Genomic DNA, 15,929 nt, shown 5'->3' with positions numbered 1-15,929 from the left:
TTGCCTGCCATCTTCCACCAGATATTGTTTGACTAATAATAATTCATTCAATCATTTTTGATGATAGAGTTCTGATTATATGCCATTAATTGTAGTAAATTAATCTCCACTGAAAAGCCTGTCCACTTAGTATGATGCATCCCCATTTTCCAACTGAGGAAGCAGGGGACCTAATGACTATCCCAGGCCACAGACATTCTGAGTGACCAGGCTCTTATGAGAGCCCAAATCTATGTCTAGTCCATGCTCTTAATCACCTCCCCTTCTCAGAGCCAAAGGATTTATTATCCTCTCATTCCAAAAGTTATAAGAGTGCTCTTCCTCTTGGCCCCATATTGAACTCAAGTTGGAAGAGGCGAGTCCAGTCTCAAAGTGGAGAGCCATGATCCAAAGGAACCGGAGCAGTTGAGGAAGCTGTTCATTGGTGGTCTGAGATTTGAAACTATTGATGATAATTAAGAGAACACTTTGTGAAATGGGGCACACTCACAGATTGTGTGATAATGAGAGATCCTTAAACAAATTGCCTCAGAGGCTCTGATTTTGTGACTTACTCTTGTGTTGAAGATGTGGAGGCAAAATGCATGCTCGACCACACAAAGTCGATGGGCGTGTAGTGGAACCAAAGAGAGCTGTTTCTAGAGAGGATTCAGTAAAGCCTGGTGCCCATCTCACAGCAAAGAAATTTTTGGTTGGTGGTATTAAAGAAGATACAGAAGAATATAATTTGAGAGGCTACTTTTAAAAATACAGCAAGATTGCAACCATAGAAGTTATGGAAGACAGGCAGAGTGGGAAAAAGAGAGGATTTGCTTTTGTAACTTTTGATGACCACAACACAGTTGATAAAATTGTTGTTTAGAAATACCACACTATTAATGGGCCTAATTGTGAAGTGGAAAAAGCCTTTTCTAAATAAGAGATGCAGTCTGATGGATCCCAAAGAGGCCGCAGAGGTGGATCTGGCAACTTTATGGGTTGTGGAGGAAACTTCGGAGGTGGTGGAGGGAATTTCGGCCATGGTGGAAACTTTGGTGGAAGAGGAGGTTACAGTGGTGGAGGAGGTGGCAGCAGAGGTAGTTATGGAAGAGGTGATGGTGGGTGTAATGGATTAGGAAGTGATGGTGGAAACTATGGTGGTGGTCCTGATTACAGTAGTAGAGAAGGTTATGGCAGTGATGGACCAGGATATGGAAACCAAGGTGGTGGATACGGTGGTGGTGGAGGAGGATATGATGGTTATAATGAAGGAGGAAATTTTGGTGGTGGTAACTATGGTGGTGGTGGGAACTATAATGATTTTGGAAATTATAGTGGACAACAGCAGTCAAATTATGGGCCCATGAAGGGGGGCAGTTTTGGTGGAAGAAGCTCTGGCAGTCCCTATGGTGGTGGTTATGGATCTGGTGGTGGAAGTGGTGGATATGGTAGTAGAAGGTTTTTAAAAACAACAGAAAAGGGCTACAGTTCTTAGCGGGAGAGAGAGCAAGGAGTTATCAGGAAAGCTGCAAGTTACTTTGAGACAGTCATCCCAAATACATTAAAGGAACTATAAAAATCTGCCACAGAAGGAATGATGATCCATAGTCAGAAAAGTTACTGCAGCTTAAACAGGGAACCCTTCTGGTTCAGGACTGTCACAGCCACAGTTTGCAAAAAGTGCAGCTATTGATTAATACGATGTAGTGTCAATTAGATGTACATTCATGAGGTCTTTTATCTGATGTAGCTTTGTCTTTTTCTTTCTTTTCATTACATCAGGTATATTGCAGTAGTGGTACCAGGAATAAAATATTAAGGATTTTTTTTTAAGTTATACACATATGTTATCATAAAATTAGAAAACAGAGGGCCAGCAAGATAGCTCAGCAAACTAAAGCACCTGCTTAGACAAGTTTAGGCAAATGCAGTGACCAAGGTTCAATCCCTAACACCACATGCCATGCCAGCCCTGCCCCCAGGGTGGGCTGAACTGGCCACAGAGTCCAGGTGTAATGGTACATGCCTGTAATCCCAGCACTGGGGAGGCTGAAAACAGGAGAATCACTAAGAGGCCAAGCTGTGTAGTGAAACCCTGTAACAGCCAAATACATCTTTTAAAAAGAGAGAGAGAGAAAAGAGAAAAATTCAAAATTAACATTTTAGCCATCAAAACATATCCTGAGTTTAATACTCTGGAATATTTTTTTCAGATTTTGTTTTCTGCATTTAGGTTGTATGGATTTGATTTTTTTTTTTTAAAAGAACAGTAGTTATACAGTACCGGCAGGTGTGTGTCTTCACTGAGCATTATATTCAAAGCACTTTTCCTTGTTCTGACATTCTCTCTATATCAGCATTTTAATGATCACATAATGTTTTTATCAAATGGGCATATAATTGACTTATCGTCCCACTATTGCTGAACACTTGAATTGCTTTATCTGTCTTTGCTATTATAACAATACTTTTTGCTATTGTAAATAAATATCTTTGTGCACAGTGCTTTGAGATTATTCTCTTAGGCTGATTTTTCCCCCCCTTAGGCTGATTTTAATTCTTTCTTTAGGCTACTTTCTAGAAAGATAGAAGTACTAGGTCAAAGGAACTGAGCAATTGAGAGGCTCTTTCAAGATGCAGCGTTGTGTATTTCCCCTAGGATTTTCATGTAAAAATGGCAAGAAAAAGTAAGGGACCAACAGAAGATAGATGGGGGCCAGAGAGTTGGCAGCTACAGACAAGAAAAACCAGAACTGCCGATAAAAGGCTTTATTGTGGACTGAGCTGTGTCAAAAGGAGGTGATTGCAAGAAACAAAAGATATTTTCCAACTTCTGAGAAGGACAGGATGCGGGCTATATGCTTCTGATCAGTCAAATACAAGTATTTCCTATGTACTCATCACTGTGAGTAAACAGGTGCTTGCTAAGAATAACGATACCTGGAAATTCCCAGCCTTCCCCAAACTGCCCCACTCTGTGCTCCAAGAAAGGAGACCCAAGTTCCAACCTGAGGTCCACATACAGCGGCTGTGCCTTGCTTTTCTTTCTTTTCTTTTTGTTATTTTATTATTTTTTTTAATTTGATACAGGTCTCACTACACAGTTCAGACTCATAGTGATCCTCCTGTCTCAGCTATCCCAACACTAGGATTACAGGCATGTGTTACCACGCCTGGTTTCGGGGCCAGCACAGCATGCAGAACCAAGAATCAAACTTGGGTCCTTGCACTTGCCAGGCAGGCACATAGTCCACTGAGCTATCTCCCCAGCCCTGTGCCCCCAGCTGCAACATCAGATAAGGCTGTGCTGATATCAGTACCTCTGGAGTCAGGCTGGCCTCTGGCTACATGGCTGGGCCGTCTCAGGACCTCTGCCACAGCCTCCCCAGTCTCCAGCCTTGGGTCCCTCCACCCTGAGTCAGTAAGTCCACATACCTTTTGAAGGCATTCCTCATACTGCAGCTGAGAACCACCGTGTGCCTGCTCGAGAATGCCTCTTCTGGTCTCCATGGGCTACCCAAGTGATGGTTTCCTCTGCCTAGCAAAACCTTTGAAGATGCTGGGGATTGGTAATCATCATTACAACCAAGCCAGCCTTGTTGGGAGGACACATTACCCAGCATCTTAAATCTCACTCCTCTTCCTTGGCTTCCAGCTGTCATCCTCACCTCCACTTCCGCGTTTAGGGAGGGAAATGACAGGTAAATGGAACTTCAAAGGGCCTAAAGGCCATGTGGCTCTTCCTCTGGTTTTATAGATCTAAATATGTGATGTCACATGCCCTTCATCCCCTTCATACCATATTTAGAATGAAGCCAGGTGTTCCCCACCTGGCTTCGGAAGTGTGTATCAGAAGTAGCTAGAAGGAGGCCAAAGGCCCATTTCTAGGCCTCCTCCATACCCACTGCATGAGATTCTAAAGGTAGGACCCAGCCATTGGCCTCTCTCCCAAGCCTTCCTGTAATGCAGATGCACTGAAAACCTGGGAAACCCAAAATGGTCTTCTCAGATCCATTTACTGTTCTGTGCCCATAGCCCCCAAGTTTTGCAGCTCACAGAACCAATTTAGCCCCTGCCTCCCATTGCTTCTACTCCCTTCCCGCTGTAAAACACATGCACAAAACCATACATTTACACTATTGTTGGTAGAGTAAACAAGCCAGTTCCAAAGCCAGAGAGACCAAAGCGCGCATACCCCAGGCCTCTCACCAGATGGTCAGCAGCCTTGGGAGGTGCCACAAGTGCCAGCAGATGTGGGCCCCTCTCTGGCTTCAGAAGGAAACTCTGGACCACAAGAGAAGTGCTGAAAATACACTCAGCTCCTTCTGATGAGAGCAGCCCACCTGCCTGCAGACACCAGCTCGACAAGATATTTCATTCTTACATAATTTAAAAGCCTGCTCTTCCCATTAATTTCCTCCCAAAGGCAATCCTGATTGGGAACTATATTCACTCTGCTAAGTCATTTATTAGCCAGGATACTTTGTAGAGCAGCCCAGGCCCCCTGGCCCTGAACACAGCATATGACCATGCAGACATAAGAAGGTATCTCTGATACGGGGACACAGAGAAGTTGGAGACTACACACAGAGAGCTAAGAAGCAAGGCCTGTGAGCCACAGTAGTGTGCCCAGTGCTTGGAGTCTGAATCCAGGGAAGCAGGGCTGGGAAGAGGTTGCTTCCCCTCTCTCCTATCCCAGACTGTGAGGAATGGTGGTGAGGCAAACAGAATAAGCTTATCTGTTGTTAAACTGAGCTTTCTTTCTAAGTTCCACTGTTAATTTCTGCTTAGATTTTTAACACAGAATGAATCTCATGCGTATACATATGTTACATATGTGTATAGTACATTGGTATAACTTTGAGTTATTGTGGTACAACTGTTTATGCCTCCAATAAAACCTCAGTGGAGTGAACTGATTAGAGCTTTGAATACAGAATCCAGGCACAATCTACAGACTGAAAGCTCATTCCACCACCTGCAGCCAGTTGTGTAATGCAGAAGCAAATCACTTGGCATTTCTAGACCTCAGTTTTCCCATCTGTCCAATGGGTTGAACTAGATTAATGCTTTTCAACCTAGTTATAAGAGTAGAGCCCTCTAGGGAGCTTTTGGAGACCCCTAGTACCTGGATCCCATACTGGGACAACTGAATTCTAATCTTTGGGATGAGCCTAGAACATCTGCAGTTTATGAAATACCCCCAGGTAATTCTCATATAGCATATAAGAAATGCTGCCTTGGCTGATCCAGATCTGCTATTCAATTCATTCTGCTATTTATTAAGGGGGAGATAAGAGGGAGAGGAGACAGATTATTTGCTTTGTTTCTCATTCTCAGGAAGAGAGGCCAAGGCAGAAGGCCTCAAATTAAGCCATTGGAGTTCCATTTAATTTATGAATTTCTCAAATAGAAGAAAAGGATATTTTGAACATGAAATTGGACAGCTAGAGAGCCCAAAGCCCCAAAACTAAAGTTTCTTAGTAGAAATATACTGCCAAGGAATAAAAATGGATTCCTTCCTGCAGGACTCAGCATGGAGTGGTGAACGGCGCAGGAAATTCAGAGAATCCCAGAAGTCTGTGGCTTATGGAAACTCCTTCCCTCCTCCAGCCAGGCCTAGCACCTCCGCAGGCCCCTGGAGAAGCAAAACTATAGCAAATGTGTGGCTCAGTCCCCTCTAGCCACACAGTCCCAGAGAAGCTGGGGACCAGAGTAGTCTAGCAAATATTCTAATCTGTCCGTATTGTCTGCCTTCTCTGAAATTGTGATGTGTCTTACAACGGATGGTCTTTGACAGTTCATTGGCCAGGCATTTTTTCCTTACTGGTCTGCAAAATAATGGCTATTATTTTGGATTTGATAAAATACAGCAATATGCCTGGTCCCTCTCAAATATCCTGAAATTCCCCTGATTCTATGGCCATCCATCTAGACTACTTTTGTCTTTGAAAAGATTAGACAGTATCAAGAGCTGCTAGGTTTTAGTAGCTCAGTGCTTAGTGTCATCTGTGAGTCTAGCAGGCAGAGACGTGTGTCCTTCCCCAGACAATCAGGAACTACGTATGTGTGCATGTGCTGGGCAGAGAACCCAGGGCCTCACATGCTAGGCAAATGCTCTACTACCCCGGGATGTGCTTTTTAATAGCATTAAAGCCCTCATGATTCTGGCATATCAAAATTAGAGAAATACTGTAACAGCTCACACCCACCTCTACCAATGCACACATACGCACACACATATACATGCACTTGATCTGTTTGCAGGAGTACTCAGTCTGAGCCTCACTCTCTATCAATATAAACATCTGTCAGCTTTGTTGCATTCTGCTCTTGCATGCACCAAGAAGTGGTTTGCTTTCAGTGGACCAAGAAAGAAAGATATGTGATGGTATAGGCACATGAGGACCAGAAGCAAGTGGATCTGGTCACCTGTTCAGAGGGCAGCACTGAATAGGAGTGGACAAGAACCTTCAGTGACCCCTCGGCTCCTTGAACACAACATGCCATCTGTCTTGCTCTGCCTTGCTCTTTTCCGGGCCTCGTCCTCAGAACCCTGGGCCTCTATGGATCCCTGACACTCAGGCTATTCCTAGCGGCTCCTCTCTCCCTGCATCTCCTCTTTCTTTCCACTTTGCCTAACTTCCTTGTGTCCTTATTTCAAGCCCCAACATGACTCCCCAGGATCTACCATTTACCTATCATCCAGCCATCCATTACCCCCACCCATCCATCCATCCAAAAATTTGACAAATACTTGTCATGCATCTGTGTACCTATAGATACTTAACACATAGCCTAGGAGCACTGGTGGATGAAGTGCTGGTGGATGAAGCCAATGTGAGGGGAGACGCCCGTGACAAGGGCCAGGAGAGAAGTGCAGTGAACCAGGATACCTAAAGGGGCAGGTATTGACTCAGACTGAGGGTTTAGAAAAAGCTGCTTGGAGGAACTGCTGTATATTCTCAGTCCCTGGTCTTTAGGGACTGAGAATCTGCAGGCAGAAAGTAGGAGGACAGGCTTGGTAGGCCTCAAGAGCAAACCACAAAGGGCACAGAGCTGAGAAGCAGCTTTCAAGCAACTACAGAGCAGAAAGCCTAGGTCAGGAAGTGGAGCAAGAAGAGCCTGGGAGGCAGTGGCAGACAGGACAAGGATCAGGCAGGATCTGCAGGACAGGTTAAGGATTTGAACTTTAAGGAGTCATTTATTACCCAACTTCTGTTATATTGTCAGGCCACAAGCACTTGCTGGGAGCCTTCGAAGTATCATGCACCAAGCAAAGTGGGGGCAGTAGAGAGCCACCGTGTAAGCTCTGCTGCCGTAGAGCCGGTGGCCTTTGGGACCAACAGAGGAGTGCTGCACTGTAGCAGCACAAGTGGTGGCACAGAGCTGCACTCCCTAAGCACCCAGTAATCAGATGAGGACTGTGAGAGGAGAGCGAGTAGAAGGACAAGGCCAGAAATCCTTCCTCGTGGAAGAAGCAGGACTTGCAATGCCTAGTAGGTAACAGTCATAAAAGCATGGGGTCACCAGGGGAGGGGTCCTCGTAGAAGACTGGTGGACCCCAGCTCCCAGAAAGCAGAAATAAATGACTCTTAGGAGATAAGTAGTCCCGGGGTGGGAGAGGAGAAGGTGGCAAGAGCTAAGCTAAGAGATGAGGGGGTTGCCCTGGAAGCTGAGTGAGCCCGGCGTGCTGGCCCTGAGTGGGCCATACCCAAGGGATCCCTGCCTGAGCCACCATCAGGAGCCAGACCCCACTGTCCAAGGCCATGTGCCAGGCAGGACAAGGTTGCCAGCATTGTATGCAGCCGTGGAACCCACTTTGTGCTAGTTAAGCCCATGCATGTGACTCCAGTGGGTACAACTGACTTGTCTGCATAAGCTCCTTGCAGTGTTGGGAGAAGGGGAGCCACCCTGGCGATGTTCTGCAGATGGATATTGGAGAGCCATGACCCAGGCCTAACACTGGGCTAGGTGGAGAGGGGCAGCTTGGCCACAGCCACACAGCTAGTGATGAGGGAGCTCCCCAATCTGCTAGCGGTGTGGTCATGAGGTGCACCCAGACCTCCTCCTGCCCAGCCCGCCTCATGCCCTGAAATCAAACCACCGTGTAACGAGTTGCAAGCTTGCAAATGGCCTTCCTCCCTTTGCTGAGACATAATTGATCATGCCCATTTCTCAATGGGGTCAGTAAAAGAGGCCATCATACTCCAGTTTTTATATCTGAGTGATACTTTATGAGCCAAGCGACTGAAGTCTAAATAAGGAAGCCCTGTTTACTTGATAAATGAAGCACCAGAACACCAGAGATGCCACATTTGCTAAACCTGCACCATAAGCTTTTCTGTGATGATAAATTCTCTCTGGCATCAGGCAGTGCTGGAAGCCACGTGCCCCCCTGAGGACAGCCTTCTGAAGAATTGCGGCTCCCACAGACACAGCTCAGGGAAAATCTGGATATTGATTTCCCTCCCATGATGATGCTGCGTTCATGGTAAAAATCATAGCATCCTGCAGGGCTGAACCTGGAGAGGCCCACCAAGATCGTTAGGCACCAGCCCCTGAGGAGCAGCCTTCTGGTTTTCCTTGTGGAACAGAGGCCCAGTGAGGAAAAGTTGTCTTTGTAACTGGCCTGGCAGCAACATGATCTAGAAGTGTCACACTTGAGCCCTTGCTTTGGAACAATTCTAGAAAGAGGAAAGCAGTTCCCTACCTTTCTCTCCAAAGGCTTGAAGGACAGTCTGGCATGGGCATGTCAACCAGTGAATAAGGTAAGGGAATACTGGAGCTGGGCTAGAACTCCAGCCTGGACACCAGGCCCCAAAGGCAAAAGGAAAGTAGGGAGATCCATCTCTAGCAGAAGGACATGGGCTGAGCCTGGAAAACTAGGCTGGGGGTTGCAGGAGGGCCAGTCTGAGCACACAGGCAGGAGGGTAAAGTCAGAGAGATTATGAGCTCTCCATAGAGAGGGAAGACATGAGTAGACACAGGAAAGAAGGTCACAGGAGGTCTCCTAAAAGGGAGGAACTTGGATGTTATCAGAGAAGGTGGTGACAGGGCCTGGGCTGCATTTTAAGAAGACTGCATGTGAGGTTAGAAGGGCATGCAAAGGAGACCAAAGACCAGGGAGGAACCTACTGCAAAAATCTAAGAGAGAGGTGATAATTTCAGATTGTGGAGAAGAGGAGACACTTGTGGTGTTGTGGGGAGATGGAATCCACAGTTGTATACATTTGTGGGGTCTAAGGGAAGAGGGGCCAAAGTTCTCTTACCAGTAGACTATGTTTTCCCTCCTACCCCCAACAAGAATAATGTACCAGATGTAAAAATGAAGAATCCATGTGGTCAATATTCCTCAAGTTTTATGCTAATTTTCTACATAACAGCTATCAGTGATGAATTACAAAATAGACTCTCTGGTTAGTAAATAGCACCCTGCTGACTCAGTGACTCAGGAAAGACTGCCACCTGGAAGTTCTCTAACCTGGCGATGTGTTCGGTTGAATAAAGCATTGCCTGCATTGCAAGGGGAGGCTCACTTCTGTAACAAGCAACCTTTAAGTTGGTGACGTAACACAATAAAATTTAACCTTCCCCCACGGTGCTACCCCATGCCATTGGCAGTGGGGCTCTGCTGCATGCATTCAGTCATCAGGCACCCAGGCTCTTCCCATCTTGTGGCTCTTTCTTCATCTGCATTTTCATACTTGTTTCTCTTCAGCCTCCACTGGGCAAAGAAAAAGCATATTTCTTCCTAACCAAGGAGTCCCCCACCACTCCTATCCCTTCCACCATGCCTCACTGAAATCCAAGAGGAGTTAGGAAGGCAGCCACCCAAGCAAGAAGACGGGAACCCCAATGTGGGACACTTCTAGGCTCTGCCTTAGAGGTGTGGTAAATCAGAAGTGTAGCAATGTGGCCTTTGGGGATACCCACTGGAGCTCAGTAGGCAGGATTTGCCTTACTCCAAAGATCTCCAAGGAGATGGCTGTGCCTCAGGTCCTGGAGCTCAATGGGCACAGCCTGTTTGCCACTCTGGGCCTCTCCATCCTGAGGAAAGGACCTTCCTGTCCACCTGCCAGCCTCGCCCACACCAGGAGCTTTCTCCTCCCCACATGTTCCTCCTAATAGATAGCTCTTCCTTCTCACATCCACAGGAGACAATAGCTCTAAGGCAGTTGTCAAGAATTACCGCAGCCAAGAGAAAGGACCAGGAGAATGAGAGTGATTCATCACAAAGACTTATAAGCCGATTGAGCAACTCGGAATCAGAGCTGTTTAGCTACCCAAAGGGTTTGCAGGATAAATTACAGCCAGAAGAATTAACAATTACAACCTTGGCATCTTACATTAGGAAGGCCTATTCCAATCACCTCTCCCTACACTTTTAAAGTTTAGGGAGAAACTTTGGGGTGCATGTGTCAGGATATTTATAGCTCATTTGAACATTGAAGAATGGGAAAGAAGGTGAGATAGGAATTTATAAATGAAATCTCTTCCTCGGGTTACTCTTTCAGACTTATTTTTTCTCTCCAGGCTCATTTGATTTCTAGCAGTCAGTGGCTCCTATCACTGGCTTTCAATAATGTGGGCTCTGCTCTTTCTCTTTTCCCACTGCCATCACTGTCAAGTAGCTAATGATTCGTAAACAGGCATGGCAGCCTGAACATGTCGCTGCCATTTAAAGGACCCTGGCTTAACCTATTGGGAAAATCATGGGCCCTTAAATAATTATAATGATCCCTGCCCTGTGTTGGGTGGACTTTATGCACTTAAGGCAAATAATTTTTTTCTGGAGCTCTTCTGCTAATTTTCAGGATAGGATCTCTGCTCTACTGAGCACCTGCTATCTCAATGTCATATAGGCAACATGCTGAATTCTGTTTGTCTTATTTCATGAAAGCCCTCCAGGATGGGGAATAATTTCCCATTTCCCATAGAGATAACTGATACTCAAAGAGGTTCAATAACTCAACCAAAGTCACCAACCTAGCAGGTGGTGAGGTTGCTTCAAGTTTAGAATGTCTCATTCTAAACCTGTAATCCTTTCTACTCCTAATACAACCCCCACAGAAAGTGCCTGCCTGTGGGGTACTCTGGAAGACACCAGAGATAAATCAATTTATTGAGTTTCTTTTTTTTAAAAAAAAAAGCTCCCAGGAAAGAACAAAACTTGAATCCATGAGGCTATAATAGTGTGATCCTGTGTAGCAGTGTAACCCTGTGACTCAGGGGTCCAGGGTTGGGTGTGGGGATCACCCTCTCCCCTTGCACAGGTAGCTGGGCAGTAAATGACCTAGAAGAGAGCTAGCAGGGCATGGGAGGGAGAGAGGGCCGATTTGTGGTGTGGCAGGATCAGGAGTCAGAAGACTGAGATTCGCATCCAAACCCTGCTTCTGATTTGCTGAGTGATCTCAAAGTAACCATTCGGCTTCCATGAGATTCCGTCTTCTCATCTGTAAGGCGGTGGTGATAGACCTGCTCTGTATTGAAAAACCAAAAGAGGACCTTCAGAGGAGCATCCCAGACACACAGGCGTCTCTCAATGGGTCCCTGATAAAAATACTTTCTTTCCAGGAGCGGGGGTCATTGTAGTGGACAAGGAGGACCATTAGGGGTGGGGACTATAGGACAGTAGTACAGGGCTTTGGCATCAGACTGGGCATCTGCAGCAGGACTGTGGGAAAGTTCCTTTGTGTCTCTGCTTCAGTTTCCTCCTCTATATGGAAGGGGCAAGAGCAGCACCCACGTCATGCAGAGTGCCAGGACTGGAGGTTGCCAGTCCAGGCTTCTCCTCCTACCTTTTCCCCATGGTCTTCGGTGTTGTTCCCACACGCCATTCTCCCCAGGACCAATTAGGAGGGCTGAGGGCTGAGGCGCCCACTCGAGCAGCCAGGCAAAGCGGGGAGTGAACTTACTTTCCCCTCCTTGAAAGGCAAGCACCTGGAACTTCCTCGCAGTCTAATAGTTTGCACCTGCTCCTCTGTGCTGTTACGGACTTGCAGGGAAGGATCACTTCAAAGGCTATTTTACCAGAGCCGCAGGTGAGACATCTGAGCATTTTGTCATTAAAGTCAATATTGCTTGTGATTTCGCTCAACACTCTTCTCAAAGCCTCTCTGTCCAGCAGGATGGGGTGTGGCAGGCAACCTAATTTTTTCCTGCAGCAACTACACTACAGAACCTACACACACTTAATTCTGCAGATGAGGGCTCTGTAACCCGTGTAGAGGACACTCTGTGCCCTGATCACCCAGAGCTAGAACTGGAAGCCAGGTCTGGTTGACCCCAGTCTATACTACAGGCTATGGGATTCTGCCAGTCCTTTATGCCACCCAAAAGGCTGACTTCTGTAGCCACCATCTCTAGCACATGGGCATGTTCTCCTGAGGGAAGGTGGAGAGGAGGTGTGGCCTCTCATTTTCCCAAGTTCAAGTCTAAAGAGAAGCCCAGCCAGAGGCCCAGCTGGTTACGTCTCCACTGCATACTTCCAGCCCAGGTCTTCTTCAAGCCCAGAAAACTTGCCTGCTACCATTTTCTCCCCTAGCTTTCCCATCTGGCTCAGCGATCATGCCCTGATCCTTTGTGACCACGAGAAGACTTCAGTGAGCAAATGACACATCATTTGGCAGAGGCCAAGAGCTCCAGAGGAATCCCCTCCCTTTTCTTTCTATCCCAGACACCTAGTGCCAAAACTTCACAAAGCTTTTCTGTGAGTGCACTCCCAAGGTGGAGCAGGACTTCTCTAGAGTCCTGCCCTGTGCAAAATGTTAAAGCAGATGCTACGATCCTTACCCTGTTTAATACTTCCCCTACCCATTTGAAGTAAAAATCATCATTGCCATGAAGAAACTGAGGCTCAAATATATTTTAAAACTTGCCCAGGATCCTCCAGGAAATAATAGCAACAGCTGCCATTCACTGAGCATCTGCTCAATGTGCCCCTTGCAATCATGAGCTCGTTTTCTATGTTTCACGAAATCTATGACAACTGTAAGAGCCAAAGAAATTACCAGTGAAGCTACAGCACAATGCTAAGAGCCCATTAATAAGGCACTGCAGATGTGCCAGGGTGTGGAAAAGCTGCGCATTCTGACTGATGAAATGGGATTCTCACAGCAACAAGAGACCTGCTGTTGTTGCCAGTTTACAGATGGGGCAACGAGGTCAGTAAGGTAAAGAAGCTGGAACCCACAGCCAGGTCTGCCTGAGGCAGCAGCTTCCCAGTCTTTGGGCCACATCACGTTACCCCCCAGTGGTAACCCAGCTCCTGCCGTGTTCCACTGTGCTAACACTGTTGGAGACCGTGCCCCTTAGACTCCACAGCAACCCTGGGGTGGTACCAGTGTCCACAGATAAAGGAATGGATCTGAGAACTGGAACCCAGAACTGCCCGACTCTGAAGTCCCTGCACTTTTCCTAGCATTGATGATGTATGGCCTGCTCCTTTATTCTCTAAAATCCCCAAGCTCTGTCTTCCACATGCCCCTGTATTGTTCTCTGTGGCCAATGATCTAGCTATATTGGGCCTCTACTGAGAAGGTAAAAGCTTGTGTCTGTCTCAGGCCCAACAAGCAGGACCAAGTAGCACCCTGGGAGAAAATACCTGGGACTAGAACTTCCCTCTCAGATGGAACTGAGCCTCACCTCACAGCCCAGCAGGTGGTGCTGAATATTGGTCATTCCAGGACAGTCTTTGACCTAAGGGTCAAAGCATTCAAATTCTAGGAATCAATAGTGTCTATCCAATTCCCATTAAAACAGTTATGTGGTTGCACCCTCTACAGGTTTTAAAAATATCACTAAAGCCAAGGATAGCGATGAGAGGCTGGGCTATGAGGATCACAAGTTCAAGGCCAGCCTGGGCAACTTCCCAAGACCCAGCTCAAAATGAAAAAGGCTGAGGGTGTAGCTTGAAAGTAGAACACTTGCCTAGTATGTGTGGGGCCCTGGTTTGATCCCCAGCACCACACATGCATACAAAAAAATAATAATAATAAACACTGGGACTCGCAGTAGATCACTGGCTAAGCCATGTAAAATTGGAATCATTTAATGAAAAAGAAAAACTTTTTAAGGTTGTAAAGTAGCTCTGATCCGTATAAGAAGAGGAGTCTGAGATACCCAGGACTGCAGCCTTCCTAGGGATACGGGCCAGGAAACCACAGTTCTCAGGACTAACAGAGCATGATAGATGTGTTGTCAAAACTCTCATGAGCCCCCTGTGAAAATTAATTATGTGGGGATTTGTGGAACACAATGTGGTATAATAACCAGGATGCGGCCTCACTACCAAGCGGGAGCCCTGTACACTTGCATTCCCATCTGAGGGTGAAGCGGCCCGAGAGGATTAACTTTCAATGCCATATTTCACCCTCACAGAATCCTGTAGAAGCCACACATGTTTTATGCCCTTCCAGGTCCACCATCCCCCCGCCCCGCTGGAAAGCTACAGGGAGGCAGCAATAAAAGATGGGCTTTATGGTGAGTGCTCTGTGCACACAGAGCCTCCCTGCCAGGCCATCAGGGCTCACAGGGGTACAGTGGAGCCTGAATCTCGCCATGCTGCAAGCTCCAGGAAGAAACTTATCCAGGCTCCCACTGCCAAGCACAGTCCTGAAGACACAAGGCAACCTGGTTCATTGTGGGTAGCGTGCCAGGCACGGTGCTGTCTCTGTGCTTCGGCTGCAGCTCAGGGGAGCCTCCAAGTCCTCTCTGGAGAAAGACTGAGGATTCGTTGGAGCTGCCGGAGGTGGGACCCTGATACCTGCCGCCAGTCTGGAGGCACAGCTCCCTTCTCCTTTCTTTCTGCAGGCTAAGACCTGAAGTGCATGCTAAACCTGTGGTCCTGCCCAGCTCCAGACTTCTGCTGCAGCTTATGCAGGGCTGGGGGTCGTAGGGGAGAAGGGGGCTTAATCATGAGTGTAGGGGGGCCACAGAAGCCAGAGCTTGTCCTGAGTCCAGCCTTGCAACACACACACACACACACACACACACACACACACACACACTCACATTCCCAGTCTGGCAGGAGCCACCCAAGACAACGAACCACCCTCAACCCATTCAGATGTACAGAGAGTGGATTTTGAATGGAGCTAAAGCCAAAACTGCAGCAAATGCACAGAGGTGGCCTCAGCTTTAAGAACACCCGCTAGTGAACATCCCAACCTAGATCCAACTTCCGTTTCAAATGTGCCCATTGGGGGGAAAAAAAAAACAAATGGTCCCCATTTCAAAAGAGATTGTGAATGGGAGCTTGTCTGTCCCCCAAAAAACACTCCTGATGCCACCACCAACCCCCACCCCTCCCACTCCTATGGGAATGTCTCCATTGCCATATAAATGGAGCATATTTTAAGGGAAAGAGTGGGATGACAGGAATGGAAGACAGACCATGAGCCAAGGAGCAGAGTGAAGCCAGATGGGGCTGCAGTGCAGGCAAATGGAGTGCTCAAGACTGCCCAGGGCACTCTCTGGAGCATCATTCATACCTTAGTCTATGAGAGTAGATGAGCCTGCAGTTGTGTAGTACATGCCCCACATGGCTATACCCAGCATCAGCAGCAGAAGCAGCAGCTCTGAGGTGGTTCAGGTTAGCATAGAGAGTCACTCCTACGAGCCTCTTCTGGATTGTTTGATTAATGATGCTAGAGAGTATAAGCTGGACTGAGACATGTCCTTAGAAAGATGGAGATAGCTCAGTCTATGTACCTGCCTGGCAAGCTCAAGAACTGGGGTTCGATCCCCAGTACCCCATGCCATGCCAGCCCAGCCCTCGGGCACACTGAACCAGCCACCCAAAATAGGCATAGTGGCGCACGCTGTAAACCCAGTGCTGGGGAGGCTGAGATGGGAGGATCACTACAAGACTGAGTTGTATAGCGAGGGCCTGTACCAAATAAATAAATAAAAAGATTTTTAAAAAGAAGAAGAAGAAGAAGAAGAAG

The 15,929-nt window shown here is 47.1% G+C and overlaps 1 protein-coding gene and 1 pseudogene across 2 annotated transcripts in view; both read left to right on the top strand.

Moving 5' to 3' along the window:
• LOC105742767 overlaps window positions 1-1,435 on the top strand; it is a 2,938-nt pseudogene extending 1,503 nt beyond the window's left edge.
• Window positions 1-15,929, top strand: part of Asic2 (acid sensing ion channel subunit 2) — a 1,146,900-nt gene that overhangs the window by 1,093,896 nt on the left and 37,075 nt on the right. The gene's annotated exons all lie outside the window — the stretch shown is intronic.

This window comes from Octodon degus, unplaced genomic scaffold (assembly GCF_000260255.1).
Source record: "Octodon degus isolate 3935 unplaced genomic scaffold, OctDeg1.0 scaffold00072, whole genome shotgun sequence".
Lineage (NCBI taxonomy): Eukaryota > Metazoa > Chordata > Mammalia > Rodentia > Octodontidae > Octodon > Octodon degus.
The sequence above is the reverse complement of the archived record's forward strand: the minus strand, read 5'-3'. Positions and strand labels throughout refer to the sequence as shown.